This window comes from Rattus rattus, chromosome 16 (assembly GCF_011064425.1).
Source record: "Rattus rattus isolate New Zealand chromosome 16, Rrattus_CSIRO_v1, whole genome shotgun sequence".
NCBI lineage: Eukaryota > Metazoa > Chordata > Mammalia > Rodentia > Muridae > Rattus > Rattus rattus.
Window position 1 is genome coordinate 37116268 of NC_046169.1, and position 19206 is coordinate 37135473.

A 19206-nucleotide genomic window follows, 5' to 3' on the forward strand; every position below is an offset into this window, starting at 1 on the left:
CCCATCTCCCTCCATCCTTCCCTCCTTTATCCCCTTCCCCTTCCTCCCTCCCTTTCTCTTACTCTGAATCTCTGTCTCTGTGTCTGTGTCTGTGTCTCTCTCACTGTCTCTCTGTTTATCTCTCTGTCTCTGTCTCTATGTCTCTCTCTGTCTTTGTCTCTCTTACTGTCTGTCTCTCTGTGCCTGTCTCTGTCTCTGTCTGTCTCTGTCTCTGTCTCTCTCTGTCTCTGTCTCTGTCTCTGTCTCTGTCTCTGTCTCTGTCTGTCTCTGTCTCTCTGTCTCTGTCTCCCTTCACCTTTCTGAGATACTAGGCTGATCTGGAGCAGACAGTTGGAGTGATAAAATGGTCTCCATCCTATTAATGGAACCATCCCAGGAAAGCTCTTGGTGGGAGGGTCAGTCTCCTGAAACGGGGCTCTCCACTAGAAAGTCTTTCTGTGGATGAAGCTTGTCTCCTGCCTGCTGCAACTCAGCCGCCCACACCCATTTCTTTTCCCACTTCTCTCACCCACAGTTCTGGCTTCCCATTGCTCATGTCGAAAGGGAGACAGCCATCAAGGACACTCCTCTGCATGGTCCACCTCTGTCTCCTACAGCTATAAAGAGGATGAAAGGGAATTGCTGTGGGAATTTGATGGGACCACACATGTAGCAGTTGGGACTTTGGGCAGTAAGGCGGGGAAACATAATCCACATAAAATTGTGTGGAAATGTTTTTGTTTTATTATTGGTTTGCACAACTGAAATACTGGTAACTTCAACTGGATCTATGGATTGGGCGGACAGTCCCTGAAGCCCCACCTCTATTCTTCCCTGCCCTCGATTTTGTCTCTGCTCTTTGTTGATGTCTCCCTCATGTAAGAACCCCATCAGCATCCTGGATTCTTCTCTAAACCCAGGAGGAAGGGAAGGAATTAGCCTCCCTTAGTGGTATTTTCTGAAACTTCAGTAAATAGACTTTCTGGTTCTTAGTGAGCCATCAGTCAGTAAGAGCAAGGAAGCAGTGTGAACACCAAATTGGCTACTCTGGGACCATCTAAGTCTTAGAATCAGGAATGGAGTGGGTCCTGTGTGAACCAACAGAGAGGGACCTGGATGCTGAACATCTTCATGAAACCCTGCTGCCCACATCCGAAGTCATCCATCAGGCCTTGTCTAACAGAGCTGGCCCTTGCTCATAGGGTCCTCCAGTGTCTGTTCCTTGGATGTTGCTATGCAACAAGCCCCTAATGATGTTGCTCCCTGGGCTGGAGGAGGTGTCAGGACCAGCAGGAAGATGCGCACAGACTACTGGTTTCTTTCTTTGCAACGCTAAGATCCCACAGTCAATCTCAAAAGGGAATTTGTTCACCTGCTGGGCAAGAGGTCAAGGGAGGAGGCAGAAGTACAGCGGACCCAATCCCTGGTCATTTTCTCATCCCCCATCCCCTAGAATTCTAAAATAGACCTCTTCATTTTCCAGAGATATCTTATGCCCAGGCACAGGGGTGAGGAGAGAACCCGCGATGCTTTTGGAAGGTTGTACATTCAAGCTTTCTACTCATAGCTCCTTCCCCTCTTAAACTGAACACTCACCTCGCAGCTGGATAATGGGACTCCTGACTCAGCCCTCCCCACTCTGTGGCATTCGCTGCCCTGATGGAGGTCCGTCCATCCACCTGCTTGCCGTCTCCATTCTAGGTCTTCACTCTTCCCAGGACTGCTGTTCCTTTCCCCCAACCCAAGTTCGCAATGTTAGCTCAGGATTTTGAATTAAAATTTCAGTTGTTACGAGAAAACGTCAGGGCCTTTTACGTGACAGGTAAGTGTCCTGCCACTGATGTATATTAGCCAGCTCCTCCCTTTGTGTGAATATTTGTGTGTGGGTAAGTAGGTATATGTGTGTTTACATGTCGACATGTGTGTGGACACATATATGGTAGAGGCCAGAGGTTGATATTGGGTGTCTTCCTTGATCGATCTTTCCAAGTCTCTCACTTGAACCCAGCACTTGACCATCCATCTAGTCTAGGTATCAAGCTTGCTATGGGACTTGCTGGTCTCAGGCTCCTGAATGCAGCTCATCTTACTGCACCAGTAATCCTCCATGGATTCTGGAGGTCAGAACGCCAGTCTCATGCTTGAACATCAAACTCATTACCCAATGAGCCCTCTTCCCAATCTTCCCTATCTCACAGACATGTTTTGTGAGAAAGTTTCTTATACAGTTCATTGGACTGGTATTGAACCTACAAACCTCCTGCTTCAGTTTCCTGCTTAGGGGGATTGCAAGACTGGGCCAAAAGGGTCAGCTCTACCTCACCCTTTCCCCTGCTGATTACTAAACTTCCAGTCATCCCAACGGCTGTGTAGCTGGTGAGAGCCTTGCTGGGCACCCATTGCAACCACAGCACCCTGTTCCCATTATAGCCCCTGGGTCACTGGAACATTTTTATTTCCTGCACTAATGATACCCTCCCCCATTGTCTCTACATGACTGCTGTGGGAAGATGGGAGTACTGTCTGCTTTGGTTCCTCTGGGTCATCTCTGCTTAATAAGGCTCTGGGAAAGAGTCTATAGTATAGACTCCTTAAAGCTCTACAAATCATTGTTGAATGAATGAGTCTACTGACATTGTCTCCTGAATCCAGTACTCACAAACCAACAGGGAGATCTTGTAAAAAAGTGCAGGCTTCCTGAACCCTCTGTGTGAGTCTTAAGAGTCAAGACACCCAGGGTGCTCCTGAAAGAACTTCCGGGAGAGTTAGAAAGAGGCTAACACAGAATCCTCAGTGAGGACCAAAGACCAAAGAGAACTCATGTTTAAAGGCAGTGGTCAGTGGGTTACAGAAGACCAGAAGAAAACATGGTAAAACATTACTGTGAATTAATCAGCCGAAGGAGATGGGACGTGTTTGTTCCCATGATGCAATGCTATGATGCTGTGAAGCACCAGAGGGACTTGGTTTAGCTACTACTCACTGCTGTGGTGCCCGCCTGCTTCTTTCTTTTCTTGATGACAACTGGCTTGTTCCTATACACCATCAGAGAATGGAGTGCTCCTGTAATGGTCTCTCACTCGTTCATTACATTCTGTGTCAGGACTGAGCTCAGAGTCTAGCACAGCTGCCTTCACACCAGTGAGAATGTCCCCAATCCTCCTCCACCCTCGCACCTGGTATCATAGATTGGAGGAATTCTGCCACAGTGTAATTCCTTATGTAGGGTGATGGACGGCTGAAAAATCTACCAGCTATCCCTGCCGGCACTGGTTGAATTAGCTTGTTCATTCTCGGCATGCTCTATTGACAACATTTGTCTGGGGCCATTCTATTCTCTTCATGTCTATTTGTCCTGAAACAAACACACGCAGCACACTTCATCCCAGACACTGGACTGTGTATTAACTGAAGCCAGACACTGTATTGCTTCTCAGGCATCACCTCTTTAGACCCCGGAGCACGTGCGCTGAGGTATCAACAAATATTTACAATGGTCTGTCATTGGTAACAGGGGTGCGACACATTCATAATCACTGCCAGCAGCGTCTTTTGCAGCAATATTTAGCGCTTTTCACTTTACCAAGTATGATAGTGTTGATTGTTATCTTGACAGGGTCTAGAACCATCTGAGCGATAGTCCTCTGGGCATGTGTGTGGGGGGGGGAGGGTATCCTGATGGTGTTTGTTGATGGGGAGGATCCATTTTAATTGTAGGTGGGACCATTCCATGGTTACAAGATGCTGGGGTGTATTGAAGAGAGAAGGTAAGCTGAGTATCTAGCATGCCTACTTTCTTTGTTCTAATTGTGACTGTGATGTGATCATGTGACCAGCTGCTTCAAGCTACTGTTGCCTTGGCTTCTGGGCCACAATAGGCTGTACCTTGAACTGTAAGCCAGGATCAACTCTTTCTCACATTGCTCTTGTTCTCTTGTTAGGTCATTTCGTCATAGCAACAGGAGAAGAAAAGAAGGCATCATCCCATTATTATCTGTTGATTTGGAGGATTAAATTCTTCCATCAAAATTCTATTCTTTTTATCTATGTATCTATGCCCGACTGTGAGTTATGCACAATATGTGGGTATGCTCATGGAAGCCAGGATGTTCGGATCCAATGGAGCTGGAGTTACAGGTGGTTGTAAATGACGGTCCTTTAGAAAGAGCAGCAGGTGTGCTTAACTGCTGAGACGGAACCCCTGCCTACCCCCTTTGCTATTGTGTGCAACCAAGCACGCTGCTTTTGGAAAGCCACATACAATAAGAATTACCTTTCGATGGGTTCTAAACGTGCACCCTCCCTTGGGCCATGTCAGAGTAGAATTCAGAAGTACTCACACAGGGGCCTCCCATCATTAGTCATAAAAGGGACCCCTCCTGTGATGGCAGTGAATACACACTTCCTCTCGTACCTGGCCCAGAACCCGATCATGGCCTTTGTTGTACTGTGGACAGAATTCTGACTCCAGGTAACCAGTGTGATCCTGCCTCTGAGCTGGCGCTGATGGCAAGCATGTTGACACATCTGTAAACCTAAACTCAGAAGGCTGGGCTAAGATGATTGTGAGTTCGAGATCAGCCTGGGAAGTCTAGCAAGACCTTGCCTTTAAAAGGGAGGTGGTGGTTATGAGACCCAAATCAGGAAAATTAAAGAGAAACCTATTGGTATAATATGTATGTGATAAACAGCAATAATGATTCACTACCCCTTTGTGGCATCACTAGCTAGTCACTAAGTAACTACATGTATAACACACACATACATTGAGTCATCCCCATACTATGTATGCAACTATGTATCATTGTTTCCTCAATTGGGGGAAAAGATACATCTACCTTCTGGTATGGCTCTCTAAAGGTTAGCACAAACTGTGCTACGTCATGAGAAGCTCTGGCAATTTTCACCTCTGTTTCACGTAAGGAGAAAGGACAGAACTCTTGAGAGGACTCATATGACCACAAAGCCTGCCTTAATCGTGTCAACTTCAGGCTAACCCACTCCACAAGGTTGAATGCAGACCCTTCCTGGGAACTGAAGCCCAGTCTGTGCGTGTGCACCTTTGTGGGTGGAAGCCAGCTCTGCTCTAAGAGCCTGTTGCCAGCTCTGCCGCCTGCTTACATCTCATCCTGTACCCTCACCCAAGAGCCAGGACCCATCACCACCTGCACCCCCTGGAAAGTCACTAAAAGACAGAATGATTTGGGATTCACATCTCATTTCCACCCTGTCGCCTGGACTCTAGGCAGATGTCAGAACAGAGCCATCTAATTAAAGTTTATGTCAACTCTGGTGTATGACCTCCACATTGATGGTTTGGAATGCCGGCAAGGGAAGCTTTCCCACAAAGACCTGGGAAGAAGGGGACTTTCTGGACGCTGAAACAGAGCCTGGAGCCTTGGCATGGAGTACACAGGACTGGAGGTAACGTGGAAACTGCTGCTGATCTCTGCAGCCCCACCGAGCACTGCTGAGCCCCGCTGAGCTCCACTGAGCCCCACTGTCCTTATCTACAGAGCAGAATGGCAAAGCCTTGCCCAGATTATGTATATGTGAGGATCTTAAACCACCCCCACCTATCCTTCCCTTTAAACCCTTCAGTAGTAGGGTTAGAAGGAAGGAAGTAATAGTGACCAACATCATACACTGACATGGTCAGATTGCCTACAAGTCCTGGTCCTGACTTCCCTACTGAAGCAGTCAGCTTTTGTTGCTGTTGTTGTTGTCTTTGACCAAGTTTAGGTCTCTGTTCTTAATATAAACTGGAGGTGATAAATCAGTTTCCCTCAAATGATCACTGTGACTGTAATGCTACCACAGAAGTGATCAATAAATACCCAGTTATTGTCAAAGACTCTGAGTCTCAAACGTTTCCCACCCCTACAGGGTTGACAGCATCAGTCTCATCTAATGAACCTTGTCCCCTATGCGGTTTGACAGCTCTGGGTTCTGAATCCTGCTAGGCCTTATTCTGCAAATTTTACCCAAGGACTTTGCACACGACATCATTTGACTCCTCTTTGCTGCACTTCCGATCCTTGGGGACTGGGTATGCTTGTTAGGATTTCCGTTTTCAGTACCTCGGACAGCGTGGCCACCGTGCGTTTCTGTTTAAAAGCTGCAGAAATTTTCATTGTGGCTGGGGAAATGACTCGGTGCTGTGTAAACCTAAGGACCTGAGTTTAGACTCCTAGCACCCACATAAAAGCAAGGTGCAGGGTACCCCAGTGCTGGAAACAAAGAACAGTGGATCCTGGGGACCTGCTAGCCAGCCAGCCTCACTGAAAATAGCAAGCTTCAAGGTCGGTGAGAGTTTGCCTCAGCAAAAATAAGGGTGGAAATGACAGAGGAAGATACCCATTCCTCAGGCTTCTGCACCCCTCCTCCCACACATGAATACACCACACAGAAAAAGGGGGAGCAAGGGGGAGGGGAAGGGGAAAGAAGGGGGGAGAGAGAGACAGAGACAGAGACAGAGACAGAGAGAGGGGGGGCAGTTGGCTTGTTAAGGTCCCTCCCCATCCTCCCTTCCATTCTCTCTCCCTCTCTCTTCTCTATTAGCTATTTTCCTTGTTGCTGTGGTCCAATACTTGACAAGACGCAACTCATGAAGGGAAGGGTTTCCTGTAGCTTACAGTTCAAGGGGATACAGTCCTCCATGGTGGAGAAGGCACTGTGACCTAAGTGTGAGGCAGCTGCCCACATTGAGTTCACAGTCAGGGAGAAGAGAGGGGACATGGAATGGGGCTGGGCTAAGAAACGTTAAGGTGTGACATCCAGCTGAGACCTTGCCAATGGATCCATCATCCATGATGTCAGCAGGCTCACCATCTGTCACTTCTAAACACTGCTAGGTTGAAGGCCAGACCTTAACATCTAGGTCTTTGAGGTTGTTTTCATCTCTAAAACACGTTAGAACTTTACCAATCCTAAGTAGATTGCAAATGAATAGATAAATAGCCCTTATGTTAATTAATAAAAGTCACTCATAAACCTATAGCTTCTGAAGTAGATTACTTTTTAAATTTTATCTATCTATCTGTCATCTATCTATCTATCTATCTATCTATCTATCTATCTATCTATCTATCTATCTATCTATGTTTTTGAGCTAGGGTCCTCTGTGGAGTCCTGACTGCCCTGGAACTCACTCTTTAAATGAGGCTGGACTTGAACTCACAGAGATCCACCTGCCTCTGCCTCCCAAGAGCTGGGATTAAAGGTGTGTACCAACACTGCCCAGACAAAGTAGAATAATTTTAACAAGAAGGGTTTTTAGAATACATCCCCACCCTAATGTCTGGACCAGGGGAGCCAGCTTGCTCTGAGGACTGTCCGTCTCTGGGCACTGGGCTCATCAACACAAGGTTGAACTGGCAGCTGAATTGGGCTGTGACTGAAAAGGTGCTCAATGGAAGCACCTTCATCTTCTCTTTCCTCTGTGGCTTCCAACACTCCTCTCAGCTCCACAGAGAGTCCTGATGCCTTCCCTTACACTGTGGGTTTTGTGAAAACAGAAGATAATGCTTCTTGTACCCCATCATCTAGGATAGGGTAGGAGCATGTAGAAATGCTCTTACATTGCAATGGGATCCATCTATCGGGTACCTTATTTCCCTACCATTGCTCCCAACCCAAGTACATTGTATTTAACTACTTAGTATAAGTAGCAGAACATTAACAAGCCAAACTGTTTACATTCTGTTTCTGTCTCTGTCTCTCTCTGTCTCTCTGTCTCTCTTTCTCTCTGTCTCTGTCTCCGTCTGTCTCTGTCTCTCTGTCATTGTCTCTCTCTGTCTCTCTTTCTGTCTCTGTCTCTCTCCATGCATCACAGCAAGTTCAAAGATGTCACTATATACTCTTATTACATTTCTGTTGCTGTGGGAAAAAAAATACCATGACAGAAAGCAACCCAGAAAGGAAGGGGTTTATTTCCGACCACAGTTCCAGCTCATCATTCATCGCTTGGAGGAAATCAAAACTGGAACTTCAAGCAGCTGGTCACAGCACATCCACAGTCAGGAGCAGAGAGAACTGAACATAGGCATGCTGCTTGCCTGCACTCAGCTCCCTTCCCCCACTCTTATTCACCTCAGGACCCCCTGCCTTGGGAATGGTGCCACTCCCAATGGGCTGAGTCTTCTTCTCACATCAATTAACCTAATTAAGAGAACACCCCAGAAACATGCCCATAAGGCAACCCAATGTAGACAATCCTCCACTGAGACTCTCTTCCCAGCTGAGTCTAAGACAGATCAAGAAAATTGATACATTTTTGATCTTGCTTAGTAACAATGGTTAGCAACCAAAGGACCAAGGCAGTAAGAAACAGCCTAGAGAAAACATCAAAGGCCAGGGAGACAGCTCCATGAGCTAAGCACTTGCCAGACCTAAGTTCAGTTCCCCAGCACCCAAGCAAAATCCAATACACGGCTCTAACCCCAAGGGGTTGAGGGCATGGCAGACAGATCTCAAGGGCTCATGGGCCTTCCAGTCTAGCTGAAGCAACAAGCTTCATGTTCAGCAAGAGACTCTCAAAACACATGGGCAGAGAAGTACAGAAAGATGACAATGTACTCTGACCCCCCTACCTCCAATTTCAAGACAAGAAAGAAAACACATGACCAAGGTGTTGAGATATTCCTTGCAGATTTCCCCTCCCCCCTCCATGTGGCAAACTCCCATCTTGCCTACTGTTATCTTCCATTGTTTTTCTATAGCGCAATCCTGTGGGCTGTGCTGGACTCTGTTCTGACTCACCTACCTTTGAACTTTGTGGGAATAGTTCTCTATTTTATTTCTGCTCTTGCCATCCTCTCTTCTGGCATTTGATTCCTCTGTGTTCCTGTGGGTAGTACTGGGCCATGCATTATCTTTGCCATATAATTTATTGTGCATTTATCTGTTCTTGTGATAGACACTGTCATAATTTATTACATGTTAAGGTGACTGCTGACACTTCCCATTACAGATAATGGTAGGATAAATATCTCTACAGATATCACAGCCATTTGCTCAGGACAAACTCCTAGATGTAGAGTTTGGGAATTGAAGACTACAGCCATGTTTTAAGCCTCATTGAGAATAGCTGCCCTGGTCTACACTCTCCATCCCTTTGCTTGTGTCCCTGCATATGCGCCAAGGTTGACTTATTTGCATTTTCTAATCATGCCAGTTTGGCAGGAAGAAGCAGACGCCCTCTCTAGGCTGCGCAGTCTCCATTTTATTTGAGGCTGGCAATCCTTCTGCCTTTGTGTCATTATCTAACTGTTTGTATTCTTCTGTGTACTAAATTTTTACATATTTTTGCCACTGCAAAAAAAAAACCCACTGTGTGTGTGCATGTGTGTATGCATGCAAGTGTATGCATGTGTGTATTCATCTGCATGTATGCATGCATGGATGTGTGTACATCTGCATGTGTGCATGGGTATGCAAGGGTGCATGCATGTGCATGTGCATACATCTGCGTGTGTGTGTGTGTGTGTGTGTGTGTGTGTGTACATTGTGTATGTTAATAGCACTTCATCCTAGGACTCAGCCCAGGGAAGGTGTGACTTAATCATACTTCAAGTTGGAGCCTTTGAGAAGTACAAGGTGGATAGGAGAGGGGAGAGACTTTTTAGAGACTTGTAGACCTCAAGTAGGTCTGCCAGGCAGAGAGTAATTTGGAATTGTATTGTTCAAAAACCGAAGGGGATGGCTGTGCATTCAGCCCTGTGCTGGGGAGAAAAAGTCTCCTTCTACTGGGATCTTTTGAGAACAAGGGCTCCTGCCCTAATTGAATCTTCCTTCTACCTCCATTGTGCCTACATCCATCATGCCTGAGCTGCAGGGTGGTGGATGCTGTGGAAAGGACAGAAGACATATATATCTAGAATCCCTGGAGTTGGAATAAAAGGGAGTTGTGAGTCACTCACTGTTGGCTCTGGGTCCTCTGCAAGAGCTGTCTCTCTAGGTTCTCATCCACTTTTTAAGGTAGGGTTTTTAATTGGCCTGGAACTCACCTAGTAGGGTAGACTGGCTGGCCAACAAGTCCATCTGCTCTCTGCCTTTTCTGTGCAACAGATGGAGATCCATCTGTCTGTCTATCTGCCTCCATCTATCTATCTATCTATCTATCTATCTATCTATCTATCTATCTATCTATCTATCTATCTCTTTGCCTATCTCTCTCTCAGCATGTACCATACACTTGTCTTTTAGGCATCTTGATTCCATGTGTCCTCATTGATCCCGGGGCTCAAACTCTGTCTTCATGCTTGTAGAGCTAGCACCTTACTGATTGAGATCTGCACTTCACTCCTTCCCTCTCCTCTTAACAGCCTAGTGGTGCCTTTAAAGAGAGCTTTGGGCACCTCATTCCCTGTTTACAAACATATAGTATGGTGGTTCTCAATCTGTGGGCCGTGGCCCAATAACACAGTGGTTCTCAACCTGTAGGTCACAAACCCTCAGCACATTGGTTCTCAACCTGTGGGGTTGCAACCCCTTTGGGGGTTAAATGACCCGTTAACAATACCATCAGAAAACACAGATCTTCTCATTACAATTCACAACAGTGGTGTGATTACAGAAATAACTTTATGGCTTGGGGTCACCACAACATGAGGAATTCTATTAAAGTTCTGCAGCATTTTAGGAAAGCTGAGAACCACTGCTGTAGCGGCTTCCCCCACTCCTCTGTCTCACCACCCTCCACATGTGTACTTCGTCGTTTTCTGCCTCTCCACACAGTTTCTGCTGCACAGAAGCAGGTCAGCTTCCCCATCGCTCTCAGAGTCCCAAGGTCTGAAGCAGCCTGTGCCCCAGAGGGGCAATTAAAGCACATCAGTGAATACTGGAGAAAACCCACAGAGCTCCCACTGTGGGATGAGTTTATGCGCATGCTGCTGAAACCTGAGGCAACGGTTTCTACTGTTCAAGCCATTGTCCAGGTGAAGGTGCAGAAGGATAGTGGGGTGAAGGAAGAGTGACTGCCTGGGAGACCATTTCTGATGTAAGACCTGGAAGATACACATGGTGCCATGGCGGGGGGTGGGGCGTAAAACAAGCACCTCTTGCCTTAAGAGAGCTTACTGGATGAATAACAGTTGGAGATATACAATGTAACAAACAGGTAAATGCCTTGTGTTAGTAGCAGGGGATTCAGAAGTGCAGAGGTGAGTGGGGTGGAGAGGAGGGGAGAGGGAGGGCTCCACTCAGCCCTAGGGAGAATTCAGTCATACTGATAGGTGTCCTGTACTAAAGCCCTTCTGGGCTGGGACATGGCCACATCCTTTTACCCTTTCCAGACCTCCTCTCTTGGGAGACTGTTGCCTAGACACAGACAGTGGCCTTCCAAAACAAAGAGGTTAAACCAAGACTGGAGATACATCGGCCGTTGGATTCCTCCTTTGTGCCTGCTTTTATTTATAAAAAGCCTACTAACTTCTGTGTAGTCTCTTTGCTCTCTGCCTTTTCTGTGCAACAGAGTCAAGGGAGAATTTGGGAAAATATATTTGGGTTACACTGTGAGGCAGGCAAACCTAGAGAAAGCTTCACCTGGATTGAGGTAATAAATACCTCTTTCTAGCAAGAAACTTAGTGTCTTGGGCCTTCACCAGCATGGAGGTTTCACCCACATCTCTAACAGAGTAACAGGCCAGTTTGACCTGTAGCATCTTAGAGAACCTTAGTAATGTCCCTTTGAGAAATTTCCAATTTTTTTTTTTCGTTTTAAAATGCCCTAAGACATATTGGGGAACTAGAGACAGAAGGCTGATCCAACTTGGACCGGTTTGGGGTTGCATGTGCAGAAAAGCAAGCTTTGTCCTCAAAATGAACTTTGAGGGAAACTGTATTACACCTATGTCTGACTGGGTAGGTTTTTGATGAAATCAGGTGCATCATGGGAAGCGACATGAGCAGTAACAAAGGCTTATGCAATCCAGGCCTCTCAATCAAAACAGGAAACCACCCATATATCACCCCTTAGTAGCCAATTCCTCTTCCTTGTGGATCCTTGAAGAAAACCCCAAATACTAACCCAGGGCTCTTGAGCAAATCCCACTTAGAGCCTTCTGCTGTCTTTCAGTGTATCTGGCCTTTGTTCTAACTCAGTTCTGAGTAAAATTCATTGGCACTTTGCTATCGGCCCACGCTCCTTCAATTTATTGAACAAGATGCCAAGAACCGGGAAACACCTACCCCTGACAGACGCTGTCAGTGACAGCCCCAGACTGACTGAACCAAACTGTCCAGGGAGTCCCAGGATTTGAGCATTCATAAAAAGGTAAATGTTCTGCTAACTACTGGCTATTCAGGAGTTGCTGGAAAATGGGTCACTGTGCAATGAGTCTGAAGTCACTGCACGCAGGAGCCATAGAGGTGAATCTGAGGTCAGAGATGTCTTTCTCAGTCTCATCGGTTCTTCATTTCTTCCTTCCTTCTGTTCCTGTTCCAAGGCCTTTGTACTTACCCTCCCTCAACCTGAGATCGTACTTCCTAGGTGGGAGGCATCTTCTTATTTCTTCTCATACTCGAAATCTCACTTGAATCATTGCAGAACCTCTTGGCCAGCACCCCCCCCCCATTTAAAAAGCCACCAGATCTGTTTTTCCACCATGGCTGCTTTTTCCCTTGTCACAACTCCTACATTATTTTGTGTACAACATTTTCTACCTTGAAATATTCTTGCATAATTACTGCTGTGACCCTAACAGTAAAGAAAGGAATCAAATCTCTAAAGATGAATGAAGGAAAAATGCATGTGAAACTCTTATCGCCGTGCCCTCTGTCTGGCAAAGAGCAGGTTGCGAATTGTAATTTATTTTTTTTTATTTTATGTGTGTACATATTTTACTCGAAAGTTTGTCTGTGTATACTATGTGCGTGCCTGGTGTCCTTGAAGGCCAGAAGAGGGCGTCAGCTCCCCAGGAGATGGAGCTAGAGGTGATTGTGGGGTGCTGAGAATGCTGGGAACCCAACCTCCTGCATCCTTTGGAAGATCAGCAAGTACTTTTAACCAGTGAGCCATCTTTTTGACCGTGTAATTATAATCTTTAAACATTTTAGTGTGTGTGTGTGTGTGTGTGTGTGTGTGTGTGTGTGTGTGTGTGTGTGTGTGTACCCCATGGAGATCAGAGGACAGCTTGGGGGACATAGGTTTCTCCTTCGTTGTGTGGGTCTCAGAGAGAGCAACAATCTTCTTTTACCAGTCACGGAGGCGTCTTGATGGCCCAGTGATCACCCAACAACTGCAGTTATTAAGAATGGGGGTGATTGGTGTTTGCCGTGAGTGGGGGACATGCGAGAGGTCTGTGATAAAGAGGTCTATCTCTCCACAGTCGCAGGGGATGCTAGCAGGAACTGAAGTTCACTGTCGTTGTTTTATGAGTCAGCTACCGGGCTCTCTGGAGGAAGATGCTGTCGTATATTTATTGTTTTTATTTGGGTGCAATAACACAATACCACTAAAGTGAGTGTAAGCACGGAAATGGAATTTATTGGAAACATAAAAGGGTCTCAAAGTACACGAAGGGAGGAAGGAGAACCAACATAAGATGGAACATGAACCGAAGTTTAGAAAATGGCTGGGAGTCTGGCAGTTTCCCTCCCATCTCTCCTCTCCACAATTGAACCTCTTTTCTGTTGTTCGAATTAGTTTTCGCTGATCCTTAGGCATCTGTATGCTCCCAACATGGACCTTAGAAAGCCTCCTAAGTATGCAGCAGAAACAGAACAGTGCCTGGATCCAACAAGGTCCCCCCCCGCCCCCCGCCCTCCAACAAAGAGAACATCTGATTGGCTGTAGCACCTGTCAAGCATTCTTCTCTAAGCCAATCAGCTGGGACTAGGGTGGAGAGTTTGAGATCAGAAATGGGAACCCTCTGTTTTATTGGAGGTAATGCCCTCAACCCCTCACATCCTTGTGGAAGGGAAGAGTGGAAGTCTTAGCTCAGACTCTCCACTGAGAGCAGAATTGTGTAGAGGAATGGCCTGTGGGCTGGTGATCTGACTGGGAAGAGAATCGAGGGAACAGAAGAGTAGGGTTTGAAATGCTGAGTTAATGCTGAGTTGAGGGGTGATGAGATAAAACCCGCTGGTGTGCTGGGTTGTGAGTTTGGTTCTCTCTCTCTCTCTCTCTCTCTCTCTCTCTCTCTCTCTCTCTCTCTCTCTCTCTCTCTCTCTCCCCGTGTCCGTGTCCGTGTCCATAGACCTGTGGATACATGTATACGTGGAAGCTGGTTACTGTTTACCCTATTCATTAATGGAGAGTCTTTCAAACTCCAAGTTTGTGGGTGGTTTGGTTAATCTCTCTATTCCTCTTACTTAGGAATCCTTCTGAACTTGGGACAAAGGTCAGGCTACCATCTTCACGAGCATTTCTGTGGATTCTGGTGATCTGAGCTCCAGTCCTGACACATAAACGGCAAGCACTTGGACTACTGAGCCACTGCCTCATCCCCACATTGCCTTATGCCCACATTGATGTGGACAGCAGGGGCCCACCCTCAACCAAGCACCTCTGAAGATGATGTAGAAAGCCTTCAGAAATGTGCCCACCCACCAAGAGAACAGGATGTGTGAGAAGGCATCCTTCAGTGTCTTTCACCCATAGCTCAAGAGTTTCTGTGAACCCTTGTCCAGCCTCACCTACGCACCAGCACAGTTCTTGCATTAAACCCTGAAACAGAAAGCAGAGGTTAGTATGCTGCTGAAGCAAGGCACTGTTGGCATGCACCCAAAGTGGGTAGAATTCACAAGAGCAAGGTTCAGAACCAGAGAGCGGGCCAGTGACATGTGCAATGTTTGCAGGTCATCTAGCAGGAACGCTTCCTGAAGAGGAAGACAATCTCTGTCTCCGTGTATGTTTTATGGATGAATAAATAGATGGGAAATGGTGGAAAGGTTCTCTGAGAAAACAAGATTTTTGTCTGTCTTCCCTATGAAGACCAAGTCTGAGCACATGTAGTCAATGATAATATGCTCCCAAGTATTTTTATTTGAAAGTGGTGTGAGTGGTGTGTATGTGTGTGTGTGTGTGTGTGTGTGTTGCAAGAAGTTGATTTTCCACTTCCATTATGTAGGTCCTGGGGATTGAACTCAGCTGTTGTCAGGCTTAGCAGCAAGCACCATTTCCTGTGGAGCCATATTGTCAGCCCCTTAGGCATTGTCTTACAAGGAGCATCTGTTTCATTAACAAGCCTGCTGCACTTGGGAAGGTAGATGGTATTTCCCCATTTGGGGCTGAAGAACAGGCCTGGGGGTTGACCAGATGTCCAACATCAGTTCTGCTGACTGCTTCACCCATTTACAAGTTATATAGCTATTGTTAGACCCCGAGCATAGACCTCTCCTTCCTTTGTGCTCTCTCCTCTGTGGGTAATTTGGAGCGGTGGGTACAATGTTAAAATCCAAAGCAGTTTCTAATTTTGTTTCATTATAAGGGGAATGCAATCCGCAGGAGTCATCCCTGCAGCTTTAACTAAATTTACTCTTTCAAACTGTGGAGGGGCAAGATAAGGATCTGATGGAGACCCCATTTGGTGAAGGGCCTGGGCTGGCTCACACCTGATAAACCTGCAGCCGAGGAATCAATAGAGCCCTTTCAGGCCAGCCATTATCCAACAAGGTAAAAAAAAATCATAAAATAAACAGCACCACGCCATCAAATCAGATTAAGCAGATAACAGTTCTGCTGACTCTGGGGCCATGTTAGGGAAACAACGCAGGGAGGGAATTAGCCATTTATGAATTCAGCTCTCTCCTGAGTGTGTTTTACAAGTGCTTACATTCTGGTTGGAGAGGGGCAGGAAAGGGGAGAATGAATTTCCACTTACAGATGGAGTTTTTCCCCAAACGCGACCTTGCCCTGCTGTCTTGGGTCAGCTCTTCTCTGCTCACAGGAGAGTCTGTAAAGTGCTTAATTCACTCAACATCAAAGTTTGTTCCCCAAAAGCTTCACCACTCTCTGAGGCTGGGGCAGCATTTTTTGCCTCTGTTTTCTTATCTGGAGTTGTGCTCCTTGTACACTGAGGCCAGAAGGTGATCATTCCACAAGGGAAGTTGTAGGGATAATCTCTTCTGCATTGTGTAAAAGCATGACCCATCAGTAGGATCGAATAGGTGGGACATACAACACGGAGGAATTCTGGGAAGGAATCAGGCATGGGAGATGTGGAAGAAGTCAGACATATAAAACCTATATAACTGGCCACGTGGCAAACATAGGATGGTATAAATGGGTTAATTTAGTTACAAGCTAGTTAGGGAGCAAGCCTAGCTTAAGGCATAGATGTTAATTCATAAATAAATAAGCTTCCGTGTCATTATTTCAGGACTGGGTCAGATGTCGCAAAGCCTGAAAGGTTACAGAAATTATTGAGGTATCTGAAGAAGAGGGAGAGGGTGCAAGGCATGAACAGAGGTTTAATTCCATCATCCTGTCTTGACTGTACTATTTCTAGAACCAAAGATGCTCTCCTGAGTCTGGGGAGTTGGTTCAGTCAGCAAAGAGCTTGTTGCCTGCGATGGCCAGTTTTATGTCAACTTGACACAAGCTGGTTCCTTTCTAGAGTCATCTGAAAGGAAGAATCCTCAGTTGAGAAAATGCCTCCATAAGATCCAGCTGTTAATTAGTGATTGACAGGGAGGGCCCCGCCCATTATGGGTGGAGCCAACCTTGGGCTGGTGGTCTGGGTTCTATAAGAAAGCAGGCTCAGCAAGTTACGGGGAGCAAGCCAGTAAGCAGCACCCCTCCATGGCCTCTGCATCAGCTCCTGCCTCCAGGTTCCTGCCCTGCTTGAATCCCTGCCCTGACTTCCTACTGTGACGAACAACAATGTGAAAGTGTAAGCGTAGTAAACCCTTTCCTCCCTAAGTTGCTTTAGCAGCGATAGTGACCTTAACTAGGTCAGTTAGGTAGTGGACAGTGCTGGAGACCTGCATTTGGTCACCAGCCAGAACCCATGAAAAGCATCAGGTGTTGTGGTTTACACATATCATCCCTGTGTTCCGTGGGCACTGCATGGATCTGCATGGTTTCCTGGCTGCCATCCTAGGCTAATCAGTGAGCTCCAACTTCCAGCAAAAGACCCTGCCTCAAAAGCATAAGGCGGGTGGTTCCTGAGGGATATCATCAACTGAGGTTGACCTCTGGCCTCTACACAACTGTGCCAGCACATGTGCAAGTACGGGCAGCCCCTACCAGCCTGGAAGCTAGTGCCAGTGTCTCCAACATTGTCTACCACAAACAGCTGATCCTATCTATGTCTGGCCTAACAGAATCCAGGGAACAGGGTAGTTCCCACCATTTCTATGTTCCCCTGGGTTCTGCTTCCTGTCTAACCTCTGGACTTTACCTCTCGTTTATACCACTGTGATGGCCAGAGCCTCTTGGCTGTCTATACCACTGTGATGGCCAGACTCTTCACTTGGATCTCCTCCTTAGCCTTGTTAATAGTGATATTTTAATTATCGGTGATCTGATTAGTCTCCAGATCATCATGACCCATCATGGGTCCCAAGGACTTGTTCCCTCTTATCATCATTTGATGCTGTGACAGGTAGGTGTGACAGGAAGGACCATCCCAGCCATCCTTCTCCGAGGAGTACTGTTTGTACCCTAGCACTGTGAGTACAACACTCTGGAATTTCACAGTATCCCACTCCATTGGCTGTATGCCTCTCTGGTAGTTGGTGGCTCGGAAAGAACAAGTCACTTATTACAGCATGTTCAAGCCACTGCAAGACATTCCTTGTGCAATTGGTCTTGAGAGTGAGTTTTGACCAAGTCTGATGCTTTATAACCCAGAAGTCCTTCACCTACTATGGTGGTTTTCTAAACTGAGATAGCTTGCACTACACTTCCCAGAATCCTCTACCCTGTCTGTTCCTGACACCACATGGGAAATTTCTGCACAGAACTGTACAACAGCCATTTTCTTTGTCTCTATATAGCTTAGGTGAAGCATTTTTGTGGTTCAAACTACCATTTAGGGCTCTTCTTATTAATGTGGATCCATCTTCCCATGAACCCCTTTCCTCTCACTCGAAGATCAGTGTTTACTCAGCTCCCTAGTGAAAGGTGCCAATCCCTCCCTCAGGACACTGACATCATCAAGGTCAAAGGTCTGAGAACGGATCTGCTTGTGACTTTGAAGTTCCTCTCTCACTAGATGAACTTTACACCTCTCTCTTCCAAGAGTTCAGTTCCTAGCAGAGGGATATGAATGGGACACTCTGGAATTATCCAATGTACCATCCATCTCCATTGATCAACTTTAGTGACTGGGATCGCCACAAACAATGAAGCTAGGGCTGGGAACTTGGTTAGGGGCCTTTGCCTTTCTCAAGTTGCCAACATCAGATAAAAGACAGCAGAGACCATTTAATCACTTTCACAACTGAGTAAAATCATAGGTCAGGGACATGTGGCATTAAATTTTAATATGGCTGCTTCTTCTGAACTCTGAATGCTACACTTTCCTTGGGGAATATATTCCTGATAAATGCTGTGGTTGGGCCTATTTTGGACTCTACCAAATCAGAACCCATTCTAAGTCCTGGATGATAGGTGTGTAGGTGGCTTCTCTGGGAGTTGGTCTTAGGAAGCAGAAGCTAAAGGAATGAGCACAAACCCAGCAACTGATATGCAGTAAGGAAGGAACCCAGCACTATAGGTGCTGCTGTAGGCAATGGGTCTCCCAGAGGCCTTGGAGGCAGAAAAGCTTAGATATTATATTATATTATATTATATTATATTATATTATATTATATTATATTATATGGGGACTGGGATCTCCCAGTGGCTTTGTGTATCAGAGTCCCACATTCCCAGGATCCACCCGTTTGAAGCTGAGTATGTTCTTGGAGCTTTAATAAAAGTATAGTAAAGTGTAGAGGTTGGAACTAAGAAAGACTGAGATGCTCTGAGTGAGGCAGCACCGGAGAGCCTAGGTCAGAAGTAGGATTTGGGGCCGGACTTGGGTACCACAGGCATCACATGTCCTATCAAAGCTACCATTTGCAAGGTCAGGTCTCTCTGTGCTTGGACATCAGGTAAAAAAACAAGTAAAATGAATGCATATTTCAGTGTTGAAATTAATAACGATTCTAGAACTTTCTAATGATGAAGATCTATTACAACACAAGCACATGTGCATACGTGTGTGTTCCAACTCTTTACCACTTCTTTACTTCCTGCGTTCCTTTTCCATCATGCAGAAGAGGAACCTTCTAGAA